General features: G+C 41.5%; 1 protein-coding gene and 1 pseudogene across 5 annotated transcripts in view; one reads left to right on the top strand and one right to left on the bottom strand.

The window, feature by feature from the left end:
* Positions 1-20,843, top strand: part of CHD6 (chromodomain helicase DNA binding protein 6) — a 194,903-nt gene that overhangs the window by 15,614 nt on the left and 158,446 nt on the right. Inside the window, exon 2 of one of the 4 annotated variants that reach the window (XM_043884655.1) lies at positions 16,359-16,472. The exons of 2 other annotated variants lie outside the window; for them this stretch is intronic. The gene's annotated coding sequence lies outside the window, so the exon portion shown is untranslated. Of the gene's footprint in view, positions 1-15,791; positions 16,473-20,843 lie in introns of those variants that run through there. One more of the 4 variants, XM_043884656.1, reaches the window with a different exon arrangement.
* Positions 12,622-13,873, bottom strand: LOC122682003 (annotated as a pseudogene). The gene has a single exon (XR_006337184.1). The product of XR_006337184.1 is annotated as a non-histone chromosomal protein HMG-14-like (transcript).

Raw genomic sequence — 20,843 nt, 5'->3', positions numbered from 1 at the left:
AAGAGAATTGTACCTTAACACCCATGTCCCCTCTACCTGGATTCACCAGTGATTAATGTTTTGCCAAATTTGCTTTATATCTTTCTCCCTGTCTGTATGTGTGAAGTGTGAAAGTCGCTCAGTTGTGTCCGATTCTTTGCAACCCCTGGCCTGTAGCCCTCCAGACTCCTCTGTCCATGGGATTCTCCAGGCAAGAATACGGGCTTGGGCTGCCGTTCCATTCTCCAGGGGATCTTCCCAACTTAGGAATCAAACCTGGGTCTCCTGCATTGCTGGCAGATTCTTTACCGTCTGAGCCACCAGGGAAGCTGTATGTCTCACTCTTTCTAAAGCCATACCCTTTGAGAGTTTCTTGCAGATGTGGTGACACTTCACTCCTAGAGAAAGGGTGTATAACTATACTACCGTCATATCACTTGGGATACTTGACATAAAACCAGTATGTCGTCCATATTTAAATTTTACCGTTTCCTTGTTCTCTAGCTTTTTAATTTTTCCTGATCTAGTATTCTGTCAAGGATCATGCATTGTACCTTTCAGTGTGGATTAGTGTGATCTGGTAGTCACAGGGTTTCTGGAATGGGAATGAATACCCCCTTTAAAGGACATCATGGCCCTGCTTCCCATCCTTCTTACCTGTTCATCCCCTTCCATGGCCCCCGTCTCTGGCTGGGAATGGACCTTCTTAGACTGATGGCAACATCCTGAAGTAGAACCTAGCACGCAGTGCCGACCTGCTTGTGCACATCGTCCTGATGCTTGGAGGGGCTTTGTCCTGTGCAAAGAGTTGCTGTCCATTTTAGGGTTAAAGCTGTTCAGGTCGCCCAGGTACCTAAGAGAATGTGGTAGCACAGGGAACTATATTCAGTATCTTGTAATAACCTATAATGAAAGGAATCTGAAAAAGAATATATATATATTTACACATACACACACACACATATATATATAACTGAGTTACTTTGTACACCTGAAGCTCACACAAGATTGTGAATTTCCTATGCTTTAAAAAATGGTAAAAGAAATTGAGAATGTGGTAGTGTTAATGAGACTTTGGGAAGAGCTTTGCATAGTTGTCTCTAAATCACCTGAAACATTAAGAGTTAGGAGTTGTCTTCTGAGGACATTTCTTGAGGACCGCTGATTATGATGACCTTGTCTTTATATAGTTCATATTAAGTAATAGTTTTAATTTTTTGAGAAAACTGTTAAGGACCTCCCTACCCCCCCAACCCCCACTTTAAATATTCTAGTGGCCGTGGCCTTTTGCCCCCTCTCCCTTCTTGCTTTACACTCCTTCCTGGGCAGACTTCTTTCTTGTTTTAGCTCTTGATGACCCTAGAATCTTTTTGTTTCCATCCCCATTCTCTTCTGAGCTCCAGACCCTCGTTTCCAACCACATAACTCTTTGCAGCCTCACCTGCATGTTCCACATGCAAAACAGAACTTGCTGTCTTTCTGTGTAAACCTGAGCATTGATTTGAATATGGGTGGGTGGGGGCGAGAGGGACATGGTATTTGACCAGCGGACTAAAAACACTAGGCTCAGGTTCCTAGCCAGCTCCTGCCCCCCCAGCACCTCTCCCTTCCCTAAGCCCGGTCCCCAAATCGCACCGCCCTCTCCCCAACATGCACACTTACTGGGAAAGAGGCAGCCAAAGGCAGAGCTTTGCTCATAACATCGTTTCCGGCTGAGTGTGGGGTCTCAGAAGTTCAGTTCAGTTCAGTCGTCTGTCGTTAGACTTTATGAAATGGTTCTCAATCTTTTTTTTTTTTTTTCCATTATCACTCCCCCTAAGGAGCCTTTTTTAGACAGGTTATTTTTTTTTAGTATTATCTTCCCATCCATGAAGATTTAATACCACAAATAGGTAGTGTATCTGTTTATGTACTGTGTCTGCTTAATAACAAGTAAGGTATTTTAACCCCCAGGAACCAATTTTTGTCCCCTTGGGGTGGTACAGCCTCCTTGAGAATTCATGCTTTAAGCTAAGCTAGAGGCAGTCTGTAAAGTCTACAAACAGCACAAACCAAAGTGTCTGCTTGCCATCTCTCCTACCACAGAGAATTTACCTTAGGCTCACAGCTAATGGCTGAAACCAGAGTTTGGTCATCTTGTTGGGACCGTGGCTCACTGTAATAACGCTAGACTGTGCCCAGTGTACACACAAATCTGTTATTCAGATGTTTTAATACTCAGTACTTACTGCTTCTCATGTACTCTATTTTTACTCTGTATTCTTTTAAAAATAGTTTTATTGAGGTAATTTGCATACTGTAAAATTCACCTGTTTTCTATATATTTTTTTATTTTAAAAGAAATACTGGTTGAGACCCACTGGTTGGCAACAGCCTGACACCCAGCCAGAAGAGCAGTGCCAAGGCCTCGCTGGTCTAGAGACTACCCGTAGTCCACGAAAGAAGTGAGAAGGAAGTAGTGACAGGGTCCTAACCCTGAACCCCTGGTTCTCACTGTAGTCATGGGACTTTGTTTTAATAAACACCCTTGGACTTGAACAAACTGGGCATTTTACTCCTTGGTAGGAGGTGAGTGCTGGGGAGCTCATGGGTGGCTCAGACAGCAAAGAATTTCCCGCAGCGCAGGAGACCAGCATTCAGTCCCTGGGCTGGGAAGATCCCCTGGAGAAGGGAGTGGCTGCCCACTCCAGTATTCTTGCCTGGAGAATTCCATGGACGGAGGAGCCTGGTGGGCTACGGTCCATGGGATCACAAAGAGTCGGACACGACTGAATGACTAACACTTTCACAGGGGATGAATGCTGGAGAGCTCATGGCAGGAGCCGTGAGCTTTTCAAACCCACAGGTGAAAACTGCTGTGGTGGCAGCCAGAGGGTTTGCCTCGCCAGGAAGGTGAAACGGGCATCTTCATTCTGTGATTCGTGGTGCCCGCACACATACCCCTCCCCCCGCCAAAAGAAGGTGGGATGGGGACGTGGAGAGGGGAAGATTGGGTTTATCCATAAGAATATTGGAGAGAGCGACTGTAGCAATCTATGTATTTGATTAATTTGCTGTCATTAATCTCTTAAAAGGGGATAAAGCACTGAGGAAATGAAATAGGAAACTACTGCGTTTTCATTAGGAAAACAGAAGAAGTCTAAAAAATGAGGTCTGTTGGGGTGCATGCGTGGTCAGAGGGAGGCCATGCCTGTAGCCAGAAGGAATCATCTGTGCAGACAGGGAAATGAGTGATCGAAAGGTCTGGAGAGTAGATTTTGCCCCTGCTTACCTTTTTGTTTTTTGGTCATACTGTGCAGCATGTGGGGATCTTAGTTCTTCCACCAAGGATCGAACCCGTGCATCCTGCATTGGAAGGCTGGAGTCTTAACCTCTGGACCAGCAAGGAAGTCCCTGCCCCTGCTTGCTTTTGACCCCAGAGCCAGGCAGGGCAGGAATATGGTAGGAGCAAAGAAAACTCGCAAAGAAAAAGAAAAAGGACTTCCCTGATAGCTCAGCTGGTAAAGAATCTGCCTGCAATGTAATGCAGGAGACCTCGGTACGATTCCTGGGTTGGAAAGATCCCCTGGAAAAGGGATTGGCTACCCACACCAATATTCTTGGGCTTCCCTTGTGGCTCAGCTGGTAAAGAATCCACCTGCAATGCGGGAGACCTGGGTTGGAAAGATCCCCTGGCGAAGGGAACGGCTGCCCACTCCAGTATTCTGGCCTGGAGAATTCCATGGGCATAGATATTCAGGAGCTTCCTGATAATTCAGTTGGTAAAGAATCCGCCTGCAATGCAGGAGACCCCAGTTCGATTCCTGGGTTGGGAAGATCCCCTGGAGAAGGGAAAGGCTACCCACTCCAGTATTCTGACCTGGAGAGTTCCATGGACTGAATAGTCCATGGGGGCGCAAAGAATTGGACATGACTCAGCAACTTTCACTTTCAAAGAAAACTGAGAGCAGCAGAATAATTAGAGCAAATATTCGTGGAGTGCTTAACTGTATGCTGGGAACTAAACATTGTATATTCTCCCTTTATATTTTATATTAATCATTTTATATTTAATCTTTTAAAACTGTAAGTTAGTGCCCGCCTCCCCAACTCCCCATGTTATGATGAGGAAAACTGAGGTACAGGAAGATAAAGAATCTTGTTCAGAGTCGCTCAGTTATTTGTTGTTACGTGTAATGTAGGACACTGGAGAACTGGCCTTGACTAGGTGAACCTGCGGCCTCTGGGACCACGTCTGCTGCGCCAGCCTTCTGAGGAGTACAGCTTACCTGGCAGATCCTGGGATCATCATTTAAGTCACTTAGTCTCCAGGTTGCTACCCTGAAGTTCACTGTTAGAAGCTGGTGACCACAACACTAAAAATAACATTGTCCTAGAGAATATTTATAGTTTTTTCACTCCCTCTTCTTGAGTACAGACTGTGCCTTATCTGGGAAATACCACTTATTTTAGGGCTCTCGAGTTGGGCATTTAAATGGTAGGGCTTGTTAAGTGGTAGTCATATTTCAAATTAGTTCTGCAGACATTTGCATGCTTCCTAAGTTCCATGTGATGTACCTGGTGCCAGGGTAACAAATGTTACCACAGGTCTGGTAGGAGAAATAGACACGAGCAATATTTAAATTGCAGTGAGACAAAATAAGTAGAACAGTCAAAGGAACATTAAGGCACATGGGAGATTGGGAAGAACTCAGAAGAGTTAACATTTGAGTTGGGTTTTGATGGATGAATAGAAGTTAGCCTGGTAGGTAGATATTTGCAAAATAATTAAGTGAAAATTTCTAGAGAGATGGACAGAGGTTTCCTTCTGATATTATTGCCAGTGTGTTTATAGGTTCTTAATGATATAGTAGAAAGAGCTTCCAGTTGTAAAATCTCCCCCTTTGCCCTAGTGTCCTGAAATGCCATTTGGATCCTATGCCTCAGCAGTAGGGCAACTGGACGCCTAGGGATTATGCTGTGGGCCAGTTCAGGAGGGAAAAAAACGCTACCCATGTAACACCCACAGGTACACTGCAACTCTGGCAGTTTCCTACTTGTGTGAGGAGATGGGGGTATTCCTTGTAGCCTAGCTCCAAGCTAAGACTTTTTTTTGACCACACTATGTGGCAGGTGGGATCTTAGTTTCCTGACCAGAGATCAACCCACACTCCCTGCATTGGAAGTGTGGAGTCTTAACCACTGGACCACCAGAAAGTCCAGAGGTTGGGTTTTTGAAGTATAACGTGCATTCGGTGACGTGTGCAGATATCAGGGTACTGCTCACTGGAGTTTACGTGTGTACATTCGTTTGTAGGGCTTCCCCTGTGGCTCACTGGGTAGAGAATCCGCCAGCAATGCAGGAGCCACAGGAGACACCGGTTCGATCCCCGGGTCAGGAAGATCCCCTGGAGAAGGGCATGACACCCCATTCCCGTATTCTTGCCTGGGAAATCCCATGGACAGAGAAGCCTGGTGGGCTGCACCCCATGGGGTTGCAAGGAGGCAGACATGACTAAAGCGACTGAGCACACACACTCGCATACAGAATGTCTCGTTTTGTATCTGGTTCCTCTTACTCAGCTTTGTGATTGTGGGATTCATATGCTGGAGAGCACTGATAACCCATCATACTGTCAGGAAGAGATCCAGAATAATCACATGTGGCTTACGCCATTGAGAGTTGGTATGGATTCATTGGTGGCCTTTGTTTATGCAGGTCGCATTTGCAAGTGCCACACACCAGGTGCTTTGCATGGGCCTGGCGAGCACAAATGAGTAAGTTCTTCTGTCAAGGAGCTTTCTGTCTAGTGAAGGAGATACACACACACACATAATTACACATAATTAAAATGAAGATTTGGGAAACCTTTATGGTTTTTGCAATGACTTTTGAAAGACTTGCTTTATGGTTTTTGAAAGACTTTCTGTTGGAGGTGAGATGTCTTCTCGTCAAAGGATTAGAATTTTTCCAGGTGGTCAAGTTCAAGTGTGGAGATGTGAAGTATCATGGTATCTTTGGAAACTTGTGTTAGTAAGAAGGCCAAAAATACTACTTTGGGAAGGAATTTTGAGGAAAACCTTAGTGTGCAAGTTTGCCTTCTTAGTTGGAGCTGTGGGTGGGAGATGACCACTCTAGTGACCAGTTGTAAATGCATCATGGAGAAGGCAGAGAATGGAAGTCAAATTTGGTAACTGCTGTAGCCAAAGAAAAACTCCCTGCAGTGCTTTCCTGTTGATGTTGTGGAAGATTTTTTTGAGGTTAGATAAAACTATGGAGATGCTTATTATGAATGTGGTATTTTTTTTTTTTTAATAATTTAGATGACTTGAGATGTCCTGTAAGCCATCAAAAATTTCCTAAGGGAGAATGGATTTTGATGTAGCATCTCTCCCTTAGTCATGCGATTTTGTAGCAAAAAGTGTTCCCTGTTCTCTCAGTTTGCTGGCGCTACCATAACATACCATGGACTGGGTGGCTTACCCAGAGATGTATTTTCTCCTAATTCTGGAGGCTGGAAGTCCCAGGGCAGGGTGGCAGCTTTGGTTTCTCTTTGACTTGCAGTGCTCCTTCTCACCCTGCCCTCACCTAGTCTTCTCTCTGTGTTCTGCTTCCTGATCTCCCCCTAAAAGCACACCTGCTATACTGGGTTAGGGCCCACTCCAGAGACCCCTATTTTAACTTCTTTGCCTCTGTAAAGACTTGCTCTCCACATACGGTCACATTCTTAAGTACTGGGGATCAGGGCTTCAACCTGCAAGTTTTGGGGTGTGGGAGGACACAGTTCAGCTCATTTACACCTGTGTTTCAGAACCTGCCCTGACATTGTTGGGCTGTGTGAGGGCTGTCACCTGAGAAACGCAGGGGTCAGACAGCTCCAAGACAAGCAGGGAGCTGTGAGGTAGGCCAGAGTCTGCTCTGACCACTCTGGGGGCTGGGCTTGGTCTTAAAGCACCACCTCTGACTTCCTCATGACTTGTCTGTGCATACACAAACCTGTGAGTCTCCGGTGATGTGTCTAGACTTAAGACTAGTATTCTGTCAATTAATAGAGATTGAAAATAGGGACTAGGAATAAAAGAATCCAAACTGTAAAAGCCAGGTGAACGTCATGAGAAAAGTGATGTCATAGCTTTCATAACTCTTAATAATCTGTTCCAGTGTTGAGCAAACCATATGCCTCTCCTGCCATTTCACCGTTTTGATTAGCTGAAGTTAAACAGCCTTGGTATTCTCCTTATCAGAACATTTGACCACCTAAGAGCTGTTCCTAAGTCAGATCACCTTAACCTTCCTTCTGCATGTGGGCGGAAAGTTGTTTTCTGTAGAAGGATTTTTATTTTGAATTTTCTGTTGTGATGGCCACTGAGAGGGGATTTTTCTTTTAAGGAGGTGCTTTTAGATAGTCATCTCCTAAGGTTGTTTCAGTGGAGACAGAGAAATCTTGTTGGGATGAATTTTGCAGGGGCTGCTTTTGTTTCAGTCCACACTGGGATTCTTTGGTGCATATGAGGTTTATTATAGGTACCTGGGAGCTGGAAATCTGGTTTTCAGTGAAATAGTGTGCATTATTATGGTGTGTGTCCCAGAGTTGCTATGCTAAGACCCATTTTCAGAATTAGAACTTTGAAGCTTCTAGGCCGTGAAGAGAACTCATGCAGAGTTGAATGAGATGTGTTAGCTCACATCATATTGTGTGTATGTGCTCAGTCTTGTCTGACTCTTTGCAACCCCACGGACTGTAGCCTGTTGGGCTCCTCTGTCCAAGGGATTTCCCAGGCAAGAATACTGGAGTGAGTTGCCATTTCCTCCTCCAGCGGATCTTTCTGACCCAGGGATCGAACCCACTTCTCCTGTATCTCCAGGCAGATTCTTTACCACTGAGCCACCTGGGAAGCTATCACATCATATTAAACCCAGCCTAATGTGAAGCAGGGGATTTGAGAATGTCATCGCATGCCCAGGCGTGTTCATGTTGCATCCCTGTTACTGCCAACATAGTTCCGTTCCGTTTTCTATTCTTCTGCTTAGCTGTGGGCTGATTGACCATGAGTTTAATTTTTGCCAGTGTGGTGTGGGTCACAGTGAGCATTTAAAAATCTTTGAACAGCATTCAAAGGTATTGTGCATTGTGACTCTAATTTCTGCTTATAAGAATATAATACTCATGTTCTCTTTGACTTGCTTGGCTGTTTACTGATGAATGAGGTTTTTTGTTGTTTTTTTTTTTTTAACAGACATTACTGAGTTACTGTTAATTCTTTTACAGGGAATAAATTCATTGTTTAAAATGGGTCAGAGTTCCAAAGTATACCCAGAATTTTACTCACTTTTTGAAGAAACACAACTCTTTCAAACCTGTTGAAAACAAAATTCAACTGAAGGAATTTTAAAGATCTTATTAACTTTATTAGATGATTCATGAATTGGGCAGCGTCCCATCCAGCAAACAGAAGGGAGCTCTAAAGACCCATGTCAGATGAAAGATTTATACGCAGAAGGGAATGGGATGAAGAAGTTACTTGCAAAGCATGGATTATTTGTAGCAAGGTCACCTTCCTTTAGGGGACTGCAGAAGTCTGTCAAGCAGATTACCTCACTAGTGCTGACCAGGTAACTACAGATTGACTGGTTTAAGATTCCTCTCCTGGGAGAAGTTGAAACTGTAAATTAGGTGTTAAGTTGCTATTTGGTGACCTGGGCTTAGCACAAGTGACTCCATTTTGGTTTGGTTGTGTCTTTCTTTAAATAAAAAAACCTTTCTCTGTTTAGTCAACAATATTTCCTGTACCTTCAACAAATCAAATGTCTTCATTTTCCAGATTTGTCTATTTTGTTTCCTACCATTTTGTTCTTCTGTACTCTTAGATTTGACTCTACTGACTTTTTTTTTTTTTGGTCCGTGATTTTTTTTCTCTTTTACAAATTAGGTAGGTAATGCTATTCTTGAAAAGTGTTTTTTAGCCACAAAGGTGCTAACAGTACTCATTTACTTTGGCTGTTGGGAGCCTGCGACTGTTGGACCCACAGCAGACTGATTTGAGATTCAGAGTAACGTGGTAGAGTGGTGTGTTTTATCAGAACCTTCCATCTTTAGAAATCCTTGAGCATTTGCTGCTGTATTTTCTAGATATGTCTCCTGACTTTTAAAGCCCCCTCACCCTTTTAAAATTAGAAGTATTTCAACAAAACAATTCAGATGATATCCTACCTCTTAAGAGGAGGGGGAGGAGATAGGGTCCATAGGTAACATTGCATTGGGGGATGGATGCTCCCTGTGTTTTGTATCTCTGAGTCTTTGACCCCAATTCTTCAGGTCTTTGCAGTAGTATTTTACATTCATTCTCTTGCCGTAACCTCACGGTGGATGGAATTGTGTCCCTGTCCCTTGACTTTGGGCTTGGCTCTCTGACTTGCTTTAGGTCAGGGGGACGTTAGTACACATGATGGGAGGAGTCTGCACTGTGCTTGTACTGGTGGGCTTGTGTCCTTTCATGCCTTTGTCGTCACTGTGAGAAGACCCCTGAGTCGCTGCAGCCTCTTCAGTTTGGGCCTCGGAGTGTGACCATAGAGCAGAGCCCCCGCAGCTTATCTGCAGCTTACAGCAGAGCCAGCGCAGCTCAGACACCTGAGGGAAAATTAAATGCTCATGCCAGTGAGATCTTGTGGCTTGCTGTTGTACACATTATTGTGGCAATAGATGACTAATACGGTCGTCCTGCTGCATCCAGGACAGGCAGGCTTTCTTGGGTGGTCTCTCTTCCTACCTGGCCATTTACAGGATTCTCAGTTGGCCGCTCACCCTTTTCTTTCCACCCGGTGTTTTCCTCATTTTTCCTTATTGTTCTCCTCTACGTTATAGCTTCTACTTACTTGTATGTTATGTTGTCTCCTAACTTTTCCACGTCCAGAGCCCTTTATGACTCCTCTAGTTTCTCTGAAACTCGTGACTTCTCAGCTCCCACTTGTGTTGCCTATGCCTTATTCGACACCTTCCATTTCAGATTTCTGAGAGACAGTCAACTTTGCCTGGCAGGTTTTTTCCCACCCCAGAAATGTCATGTCCTCACTTGTTGGCCTGTTTGGTCATTGACTAGTGTTAGGTTAGGGGCCCACCTCTGATCCAGTTCAGTGTGTCAGGGATGTGTTGGGAAGAGGGACATGTCTTGAAATACATGAGTGCCTAATATTGCCTTGCTTAATAGAGGCTGTGAATGTGTGGAAATCGCAGTGATAAGACAGGTCTCCTACACAGGGCTGTACGTTGTCTGGGGGTTTTAGTGACTATTCAAGCTTTTCCGTTTCTGGACTCATCACTTCCCCAGAGTGGAAGCTTTTAACTTGTCTTTTGCAAGTTTAAAATGTTCTGGGGCTGCATTCTGGTTTTAAGTTTCCTAGTTCTAAGATAACCAGCCTTACAGCATGAGCTCTCAGGATGAACCTCTTTCAAGGAAAAATGTGAGAGAAGAGACCATCTACTGGAAGGAATGCTACTTGGCAAAACCTTCCAAAGAGTTGAGAAGAAAATAAGTTGGCATGTTCTAAAGTTCTAGGCTATTTAGGCAGTTCCATAGCTTTTCTGTATAGGGGAAGAGATTGATCAAATTAAAGCTGGTTTTTATAGCATTTAAAAGGTGTGCTTTTAATTTCGATTTATCTCTTAAGTATTTATGTTTTGGGATACTCTTAAAATGATACTTTAAAAATGTTAATTTACAGTTGTTCCTTGCTAGTATATAGAAATATAGTTGGCTTTTGTATATTGATCTTATGTCCTATGATCTTAGCAAACCAATTCACTGATTTTAGAAATATTATTCTAGATTCTTTAGGATTTACTGTATTAATAGTTATGTTGAGTGCAAGTAAAGACAGTTGTATTTCTTCCTGTTTAATCTGTATGCTTTCTATTTCTTTTTCTTGTCTTATTGCACTGGCTAGCACCCCAGTATGATGTTGACGTGATATGATGATAAGATTAGACACTCTTGCCTTGTTCTTGAGTTTAGGGAAAAATTATGCAGTCTCATGAATGGTAAGTTTTTTGTCAGTGCTTTTTATCAGATTGAGAAAGTTTGCTTTTATTTCTAGTTTCTGGAGAGTTTTCATCACAAGTGAATGTTGGATTTTGTTAGATAGTTGTATCTGCTGAGATGATCATGTGGGTTTTTTCTTTAGTCTGTTGATACTGTGAATTACATTAATTGATTTTTGATGTTGAATGCCTCTTGCATACCTAGGGTAAATCCCACTTGGTCTTGATGTATTACCCTTTTCATGTATTGCCATATTCAATATGATAGTGTTCTGTTAAAGATTTTAGTGTCTTTGTTTTGATCTTTGTCTTAAATGTGTGGCTTATATTGCTGTTGCAGGACTTGTCAGCTTTATGCTGGCCGACATCAGATTGAAGTGTTCCCTCTTCTGTTTTCATTAGTTTTATTGCTAAAATGTGCTATCATCTGTTAAAACAGGGTTGCCCCAAACCTTCAATTTGTCAAAAATGTAGTGTCTGTAAAGCACATAAAATGAAGTACAATAACTATTTGGTGAGATTCTCCACTGAAGCTACCTGGGCCTGGAGTTTTCTTTGTTGAAAGGTTATTATCTACAAATTCGCCATCTTTAATAGATGAAGGGCTGTTCAGGTTCTTTTGTTTAAGTGAGCTTGTCTAGTTTGTGTCTTTTAAGGAACTCATACATTCATCTAAGCTGTCCAAATTTAGAGGCACATTCTACCTTCACATAATATTATACTATTTCACATTTCACATGCAGTATAAGATGCTAACAATACAGTATGCTTCTAGTTTTCCCCTTCTATCCTATGTGATTATTGGTGTCATACATTTTCCTTTTAGATATTTTATAAATTCCACAATATACTGTTATTATTTTTGCTTTAGATTGTTCTTTTGGAATAATTAATAATTTGTGGAAAAGAGTTTTTATACTTACATTTTGATAATTTCTGGAACTATTTTGTGTGGATCCTCATTTTTTGTCTGGTTATCATATGCCTTTTACTTGAAGGACTTCTTTACCTTTTCTTGTAGGGCAGGTGTGCTGACATTGAATTACCTCATCTTTTGTTTGTCTGAAAAGCCATTATTTTGCCTCCATTTTTGAAAGATATTTTTGCTGACTAGAATTCTGGGTCATGAAGTCTTTCTTTCTTTCTTTCTTTCATCCCCTTTTCAGTGGTTAAGAGGTGCCACACCATTATCTTCTGGATTGCAAGTAGTGTGCTGAATTTTCTTCCCCCCCTCAGAAGGTAATGTCTTTTTTCTTCCAGCTGTGTTTCAGATTTTCTCTTTAACTTTGATTTTTAGCAATTAAACTGTGAAGTGTCCAGGTATGTGTTCTGTGTTGTATTTATTTGTTTGTTTACTTGTTTATATTCATTCTGTAGGGTTTTCTCAGCTTCTTAGATCTATGGTTTGATGACTTCATTTTTGGAAAATCTCAAGCCATTTTTTTTTTCAATCGTTATTTCTGCCCGTTCCCCCCGCTCCAGTTACATGCCTGTGGTATCATTTGATCATATCTCACAGCTCTTGGATGTTCTGTCTGTTGTGTCCTCCCTGCCCCCCACCCCTTTTGTGTTTCAGTTTAGGTGGTCTGTAGTGATCTGTCTTCAAGTTCGTTGATTCCTTCCTTGATTTTTTTTTTTTTTCTTTTATAACTGAGATTTTATTGGTTGTTTTGAGGATCACTACACAGACATTTCAATTTGTACACAATTCTTCACATACGTACCAGAAATCTAAAATATCATGTAGTTGTGATTCTTAACAGTTATTCCAGTGACTTTCCAGCTTAAAATTTGGAGCAACTTTCCTTAACAGGATATCAAGTACCAATATCTTCAAATATTGATATGTTGTTACATCATAAGTCCCACTGATTCACAATTTAATATCATATGCACTACATACCCAAACTGTCAGTCGTTCACAGCACATTAACCAAGTTACTAGGAAAACTGGACTACCACGACCAAAGATGTTATAGTATAGTGCACAAAATTCTGACCAGGAGAGCCAAGATCAAAAAGTGGTTTGCTGTAGGAAATAATTCTACCAAAACAAAATGGGAAGAGAAGTAATTTAAAGTGTTCAAGACATTAAATGCACAACTGACTCCAAACTGCCATTTAGTATGCTTTTGTATTATAGGATATAAAAGCTACCCCCCATCTATGGAATGTTAAGCTGACACCCAAGACAATCAAAGCCTCCCATATCCAATATCCCACTATTTTCTGGTTGTACCAAAAAATAAACAACCAGCAAATGATTTCACCTCTTAAAAAAAAGCATTTACACTTAAAAAATGGGATGAGGTGGGATTCCCTCCTTTTTAAAAATGTTTCTAGAGCTACTAAAAAACTTGCATTTACAAAATAGTTGATAAAAATATTCCTCTGGATTGTACAAGAAGGGAAACAGGGACCACTGACAGGACTGAGTGTGTGGTTATTAATCAGACTTGGCTTCTTTCTCTTCTGCTTCATCAGAGGCTGGGCTCTCCTCGTTTTTAGTCTCTCCATTTTCTGCAGGCAAGTCTTCTTAAGTCTCTTGGTTGGCCACTTCCGCCTGTTTTCCCTTTGCTCCTCTTTTACCTTTTGTTTGCACTTTTTTGTCTGAAGATTTGTCCTTTCCCGTCGCCTCTTTTGGCTTCGTTTCCACTTTTGCAGGAGCCGGTTTTGCTGACAACCTCGCCGATCTCCTCTTGGGCTCCTCCTTCGCCGCCCCCTCGGCGGAGCTGACCTTCCTCTTGGGCATCGTGGCGGCGGGGCGGGCGAGAGCCGGGCGCCCGAGGGCCGCGGCGCGCCGAGAGCCTTCGCGAAGCTGAGTAGCCTGACCGCTGCCGCTCCTCCCGCCGCCCGAGCTGCTGGGACCCGCGGCGGGGGTCTCCTTCCTTGATTTTATTGAGTGTTTGGTGGGCTCGTCAAAGGAACTTTTCATCTCTGATATCATTACAAAACATTTCTCTTTGGCTCTTTCTTACATGTTCTAGCTTTCTGTTGAAATTTGCCATCTATTCATGCATATGGTCTACTAAATTGATGAGCATGTTAAGCATTGGGGTTTTTTTTTTTTTTATAGTTTTTAAAGTTTATTTATTTATTTATTGGCTGCTCCAGGTCTTCATTGCTGCACACGGGCTTTCTCTAGTTGTGGCGAGCAGGGGCTGCTCTTGAGTTGCCGTGAGAGGTCTTCTCATCACAGTGGCTTCTCTTGTGTGGAGTGTGGGCTCTAGAGTGAGTGGACTTCAGTAGTTTGGTGCATGGGCTTGGTTGCCCCTTGGCATGTGGAATCTCCCCACACTGGGGATCGAACCCATGTTCCCTGCATTGGCAGGTGAATTCTTAATCACTGTACCACATTATAACTGTCTTAGGCACTGTTGTTTTAAATTCCCTATCTGGGTCATCTCTCAGTCTGATTGATTCTCTTTATAGCTTTGTCTCCATTTCACTCCCACTTTGCTTTTTTGTATACCTTGTAATTTTTGATCAACTGCTGGACTTCGTTATAGTAGAGACTGAGTTGGACATTAAATATTGATATTGAGGTTACTGTTACATTAGGGGTAGGTTTTGGTGGGGAGGAAAAGTTCACATTTGTGTATACAGAATATTCAGTACCTGTTATAGGACTGGAAACATAATTTTCTTTGTTCAGTTGTAAAATTTTACATTTTTCTAACTTGCTTTTCTTTTTTATAGCATTCCTAAGAGTCACCTTATCAGAACTTAACCCTTATGGTTGCTTTTTCCTTTCTTTCTGCTCCCACTGGACCCAAAACTCTTCCTTCATTCTGTTGGCATGCACATCAGATACATTAGCAGATTTGGCTTCTCTCGCTGGACTAAAGTAGGTAGTGTCTTATTCATATATTTGGATCTCTGTGATCTTTTTTCTTATATATATAATCTTTTAGCTGCATTTTGAAAGTGAAGTCACTCAGTCGTGTCCAGCTCTCTGTGGCCCCATGGACTATAGCTTACCAGGCTTCTCCGTCCGTGGGATTTTCCAGGCAAGAGTACTGGAATGGGTTGCCATTTCCTTCTCCAGGGAATCTTCCCGACCCAGGCATCGAACCCAGGTCTCCCGCATTGCAGGCAGATGGTTTACCATCTGAGCCACCAGGGAAACACATGCACACATCCCCAGTATTCTTGCCTGGGGAATCCCCATGCACAGAGGAGTCTGGTGGGCTGTAGTCCACGGGATTGCAAAGAGTTGGATACGACTGAGCGACTCAGCAGGGCACATGCATGTATGTGTACACACACACACACACACACACACACACACACGCGCGCGTGCACGCACTGTGTTACAATGAATTGAGATTATGAAATAATTTTTATTCCTTAGCCACAAATCCACACTGCTGCTCCCACTCGTGCCCGCCACCAGTTAGTGGGAATATTATCTCTGAGTTTCCACAGTCAACTGTGATGTATCTAAAAAATGCACTGAGGTGAAAAGTGAGGTCTAGAATGGTTGAATTTGTGAAAAGGTAGCTCTTTCCTTATATCTCCTTTTCTGGTTTTGTATGTGTGTTTTGCCTCCGTACCTTGTCAGTGTGATTTTGAGAGGAAATAACTGTCTTCTGCTTCTCTGGTGTCTTGTTAGTAGGCGGCACAATGATGAGCACATAGTAGATGCTCCGCAAATCACTGAAAATTTCTGAGACTTAATGATACTAATGAATTTTGGAGTGAGTTGCCAGTAGCTTTTCTTTTTCTGTTTATCCCAAAAGACTTTGAGTAATGGTGAGGATGGTATTATTCCATTCCTTACCGGCTCTGTTTTCTTTGGCAAGTTGCTTAACATCCTGTGTTTTGGTTTCTTTATCTATACAATGGGAATAATAACAGTACCTAACTCATAAGATTATGATGATGACTCAGAAAAATAATGTAGTAAATGTTGCTTGCTGCATTCTAGTTCCTCAGTTATTATTACCAGTGCATGTGAGAAGGGCAAGTTTTTAACAGTAAGGTTTTAGATGCTAAGGTCTTTCAGTAGGAAGGCGTTTACTATCTGAAAACCATCTATCTGAGGATGGATAAATATAACTACTTCTGTATTAAATAAGGAAGTAACCTTTACTCAGAATATTAACAACAGAACGGGAACAGAGCTAATTAATTTCTACCTGGTTGGCAGTAATGCAGTGTTGGATGTTTGCTCTATTCCCAGGGGCATAGTGATCAATACAGAAATAGATTTCCCAGATCAGCCTTCCCTAGGACCAAAGGTACTTCATCTTACAGATCATTGTTAGTTACAGTTGACCCTTGAACAACATGGGTTTCAACCTCACAGGTCCACTTACATGCGAATTTTTTTTTTTTTTTTTTACTGAATATGTACTACAGTACTACGATCCATGGGTGCAGAACCTTGGATATGGAAGGTCGACTGTAAAGTTATACATAATTTTCGACTGCACATGGAGCAGCAACACCCCTCACCCCCCACATTGTTCAGAGGTAAACTGCATGTTTTAAACCTATATTCATCCTACTGCTAGGCATCATTTATTGTTGTTTATTTTTACAGTCTCTTCCTTTTTACCACTGTTATTGACCAAATCATGTTCAATAGAGAAATAAAGCCCAGAGAGAATTATGGAAAGGGGCGATAGCCTGATGAGAGTTATTAAAAATTTTTGGCAGACAGCTGTTAGGAAAATATTGTGAAAACTGGTCAGGTGCAATTTTCTAGATTCACTGTTTCATTTAGCTAACAAGAAGGGGGATGGAACACACGGTTACAGATAAAAGAGAATTCTCCTTTGCATAGCTTTGCTGCTTATATTACTGAACCCCTTTATTAAATTAGTGGTTTTGATATTTGAACAGGACACTCTCCTCTCAATGCAGTACACTACCAATATATGCAGAATAATGATAATTATTCATATACTTTTTTAAGTTTTGGAAGGAAATAGGTGATATATTTGACCTGCAAATCTGTGGCATAATCAAGTTTTAACTGCTGTGATACCGAGTATAAGATGATAATAGCATAGCATGAACTACCTTAGGAGCAATGGGAATGGATGAGGGATTGAAATGAGGGAAGTTTATTTAACTTCTCTTTTTTTAACAACAGCGGGATTTTTTATTATACTAAAGAGTATTTCTTCAGCTTGTACAAAAATATTTACTTTATATGAATGTTGGAAAAAACTGGAAAGTGCAGATAAACTGCTGAAGACTTAGAAATAGAGATATGCCATTAAAAAACACATATCTTGGTAGTCAGTTTCCTCAAATAACTTTTCTCAGGGTAAAGAGGCGTAAAGAGTTCAGCTTGGTATCAGGACACCCTGTCCGCACCTTGGTAATGGTACATGGCCTGATGGAAAGCACACCTCCAGAGGAATGTTGTAGAGAGGATTCCTGCTGACAAGTGAAAGCTGCCCGGAGTCTCTCACATACAGTCTTCAGAGGCCACTACTGTCAGCTTTTTTCGTGTTTGTTTTACATAAAGGCTTTCTGCAGTTTTTCATGCCTTGTGGATGGTGGCCAAACTTAGGTTTGGTTATGAATTCCTGTCTCTTCTTTCCCTTAACCTTAAAAAAGTTTTTATTATGGGAAATTTCGAACGTACACATAACTAGAGAGAATAGTACAGTGAATCCTCATGCCATTCTTGTTTTATGTGTCCCTTCTCACTTTCTTTTTGACATAGAGTATTTTGAGGAAAGTCCTGACAGCCTGTCCTTTCACCTATAAATATTGTAGTGTGTGTATCTGTTGGATAGAAAAGTGCATTATCATACACATTAACACATTCCCTACAACCTAATTCCTTAATTTACCTGATGCTGTATCTCTTCCCTCGATTTTTCTCAAAAATGGCTCTTTTACAATTAACTCTTTGAATCAGGTCCAGATAAGGTCCACCTAGTGCATTTGATTGATGCATATTTTTAATTTCTTTTAATCTAAAATAAATCTCTTTTGTTGTTGTTGTAACTGTTATGCCATTTTTTTGTGGAAGAAACTAGGTTGATCCCTTTCCCCACATTATGGAGTTTGCTGACTGTATCTTTGTATCATATAACATGTTACTCTTTTTCCATATTACCTGTAAGTTGGTAATTTAGATTTGGAGACTTAACAATTTTGGTAATCATTCAGATTTTTTTTATTATTATTATTCATAGGTAGTATATCGTGCTTCCTGTTTACATTTGGAAAGCTGTTTGATTTTCCTACTGTGTATTCCTACAATGTTTGATTGTCCTCCTGTGTATATTCAGAGTAGTTGATGGGGTCATGTTGGCGTAGCCCTTTGTTGTCAAGTTGTGTTCCCCCATTTGGCCAGTGGAAATCCATCGGATGACTTCGGACAGCCTGCAGATTTCCAGTTCTGTCCACCTTTCACCTATGGTCCTAATTTAACCCTAACTGATGATTGTTGCCTGAATCATTTATTTCAATATTGTTAACACTTTAAGAAGACTGAGAGACTTGTAGAAAATGAAATGAAACATTTTGATTTAGGAACTTAAAAAAAAATAGTAAATTGAGGTGTCTGAAAAATTTGTTTATGCAAAGTACTTTTTTTGGTCTGATTATGTTTAGTGAAAGAAGTGTTGTGTAGAAAGGAATGTTTAAAAGTTGTATATATAGGAAGTCCCTGGCCGTCCAATGGTTAGGACTCATTGCTTCCACTGAATGGTTGCTTGTTTTGTCTTAGTCTGTTAAGTTAATCTGTGTGGATCAGAAAATGACTAGATTCTCAAGAATCTGAACACTGTTGTAACAGTGTGATGTTTTAAACAGTTGGGTATCACTGATAGGGATGAGTTAATACAGAACTATGAGGAAGCATCCTCAGGTCATTCTTTCCTTTTTAGTAAGTTTCTCTTGAAGGAAAAAATGAATTTATTATTACCTTTCTGTATTTTAAAAAATCCAACTTACTTATTCACCTGGAGAGCAGAAAACTCAGTAAAATAGCAGATATGTTACTGTTTTTGCAGGATTCTTTTCCCATAGTTTTTTTTTTTTTTTCTCTCTCTCTTCCTCCCTTTCTCTCTTGGTGTGTGGTTTTTATATATACTGGGTCATAGGGAATTTTAAGACATAGGATCCTTGGGAAAGGGTTTTTCAAAATCTGAGATCAAATACCCTCATTTTAAAGTTGAAGAAGCAGAGTCAATTCCTTTGTTTCATTGGTGACTTTCCTGTGTATCTGCTCTTGTTTGTTGCTGAGTGAGGTGGCTAGTTCCTCAGAGATAAGATAAACCATAAAATGAGAGGGAGAAGTATGAGAAATGGTTGAATCTGGTGAAATATAAATTCAAGGTGAATATTGTATGGAGTGCATGCTAACACAGTTCTTGGCTAGAATTGAGTTAATAAAGACAGGCCACACGTGAGTTGCCCTCGTGTGACTGACTCAGTTCCAGGATGGTACCAGACTCTCCAGTGGGAGGCTGGCCCCTCACCTGGCCTTTGAAGGGGCGCCTTTGCCTTGGCACTGGTCCCCTGAGTGGGTGATGCCAGGCAGAGCAGTGGGGTTGGTCTCACTTGCTGTGCATGATGTGAGCAGCACCAGCTGTGCTCTGGAGGAAAACGTGAGGTTTCCTTCAACAAAGTTAGTGATGTTTGTACAGATGTTTTTTGGGTTTTTTCTACTGACCATCTTTTAAACTCTTGGTTCTTATACTTTTGAAGTTGTTTTCTTCAGGGCTTACAAGAACAGTCACATATATAAATAATAATTTTGTGTCTTTCTTCTTAGGGGCTTCCTTGGTGACTCCGTGGTAGTAAAGTTGAAGTTGTTTTCTTCAGGGCTTACAAGAACAGTCACATATATAAATAATAATTTTGTGTCTTTCTTCTTAGGGGCTTCCTTGGTGACTCCGGGGTAGTAAAGGATCTACCTGCCAATGCAGGAGATGCGGGTTCAATTCCTGGGTCGGGAAGATCCCCTGGGGAAGGAAATGGCAACCCACTCCAGTATTCTTGTCTGGGAAATCTCATGCACAGAGGAGTCTGGCTGGGTATAATCCATGGGGTCAGTCAGGCACGATTTAGCTACTCAACAACAATCTTTCTTCCCAGTTTATACATCTCATAATTTTTCCATATAGTCTCTAGAATGTCCAGTGCAATACTTGATGGATAGTGTCATCATCTTTTTCCAGACTTCTTAATAGGAGTGCCTTTAGCATTTCATCATGAGATTTGATTTGGTTTCGGATGGATGTTTATGAGGGTCAATACTGCTCTAACTAGATAAAGTATCTTAATTCAGCTTTTGATTTTGCAAATTAAGGAAGAAGCAACATAGAAAGTTCAGGAGCAAGCTGAAAATATGTAGAGTATTAAATTATAACGTGAAAGTGAAAGTCATTCAGTCGTGTCTGACTCTTTGCGACCCCGTGGACTCTACAGTCCATGGAATTCTCCAGGCCAGAATGCTGGAGGGGGTAGCCATTCCTTTCTCCAGGGTATCTTTCCAATCCAGGGGTTGAACCCAGGTCTCCTGCATTGTAGGCTGACTCTTCACCAGCTGAGCCACCAGGAAAGTCCATATAATGTTAAATGCATGGGAATATTTATCCTAGAGAAGAAAAAAACTGTGGGATAATTTCATTATCCTCAAGTGTAGGTAGGACCTGTGCTGTAGATTAAATCTTCCAGATGATGTTGAATATGAGAGAATAGCCTAACGCTCTGGGGATGCTGTCGGATCAGAGCACCACCAGATGTCCCTACATACCTTTCCCTAGGCAAAGGCACTACACCCTTGAACCCAAAAGACAAGCTTCCTTCCTGCTGCAGTGCCCCCTCGAGCGCCCTCTGCTGACCAAGCTTAACATCACACTTTCTGTAAAG

This window comes from Cervus elaphus, chromosome 23 (assembly GCF_910594005.1).
Source record: "Cervus elaphus chromosome 23, mCerEla1.1, whole genome shotgun sequence".
Taxonomy (NCBI): domain Eukaryota; kingdom Metazoa; phylum Chordata; class Mammalia; order Artiodactyla; family Cervidae; genus Cervus; species Cervus elaphus.
Note: the sequence above shows the minus strand (reverse complement) of the source record. Positions and strands in the feature narration are given on the sequence as shown.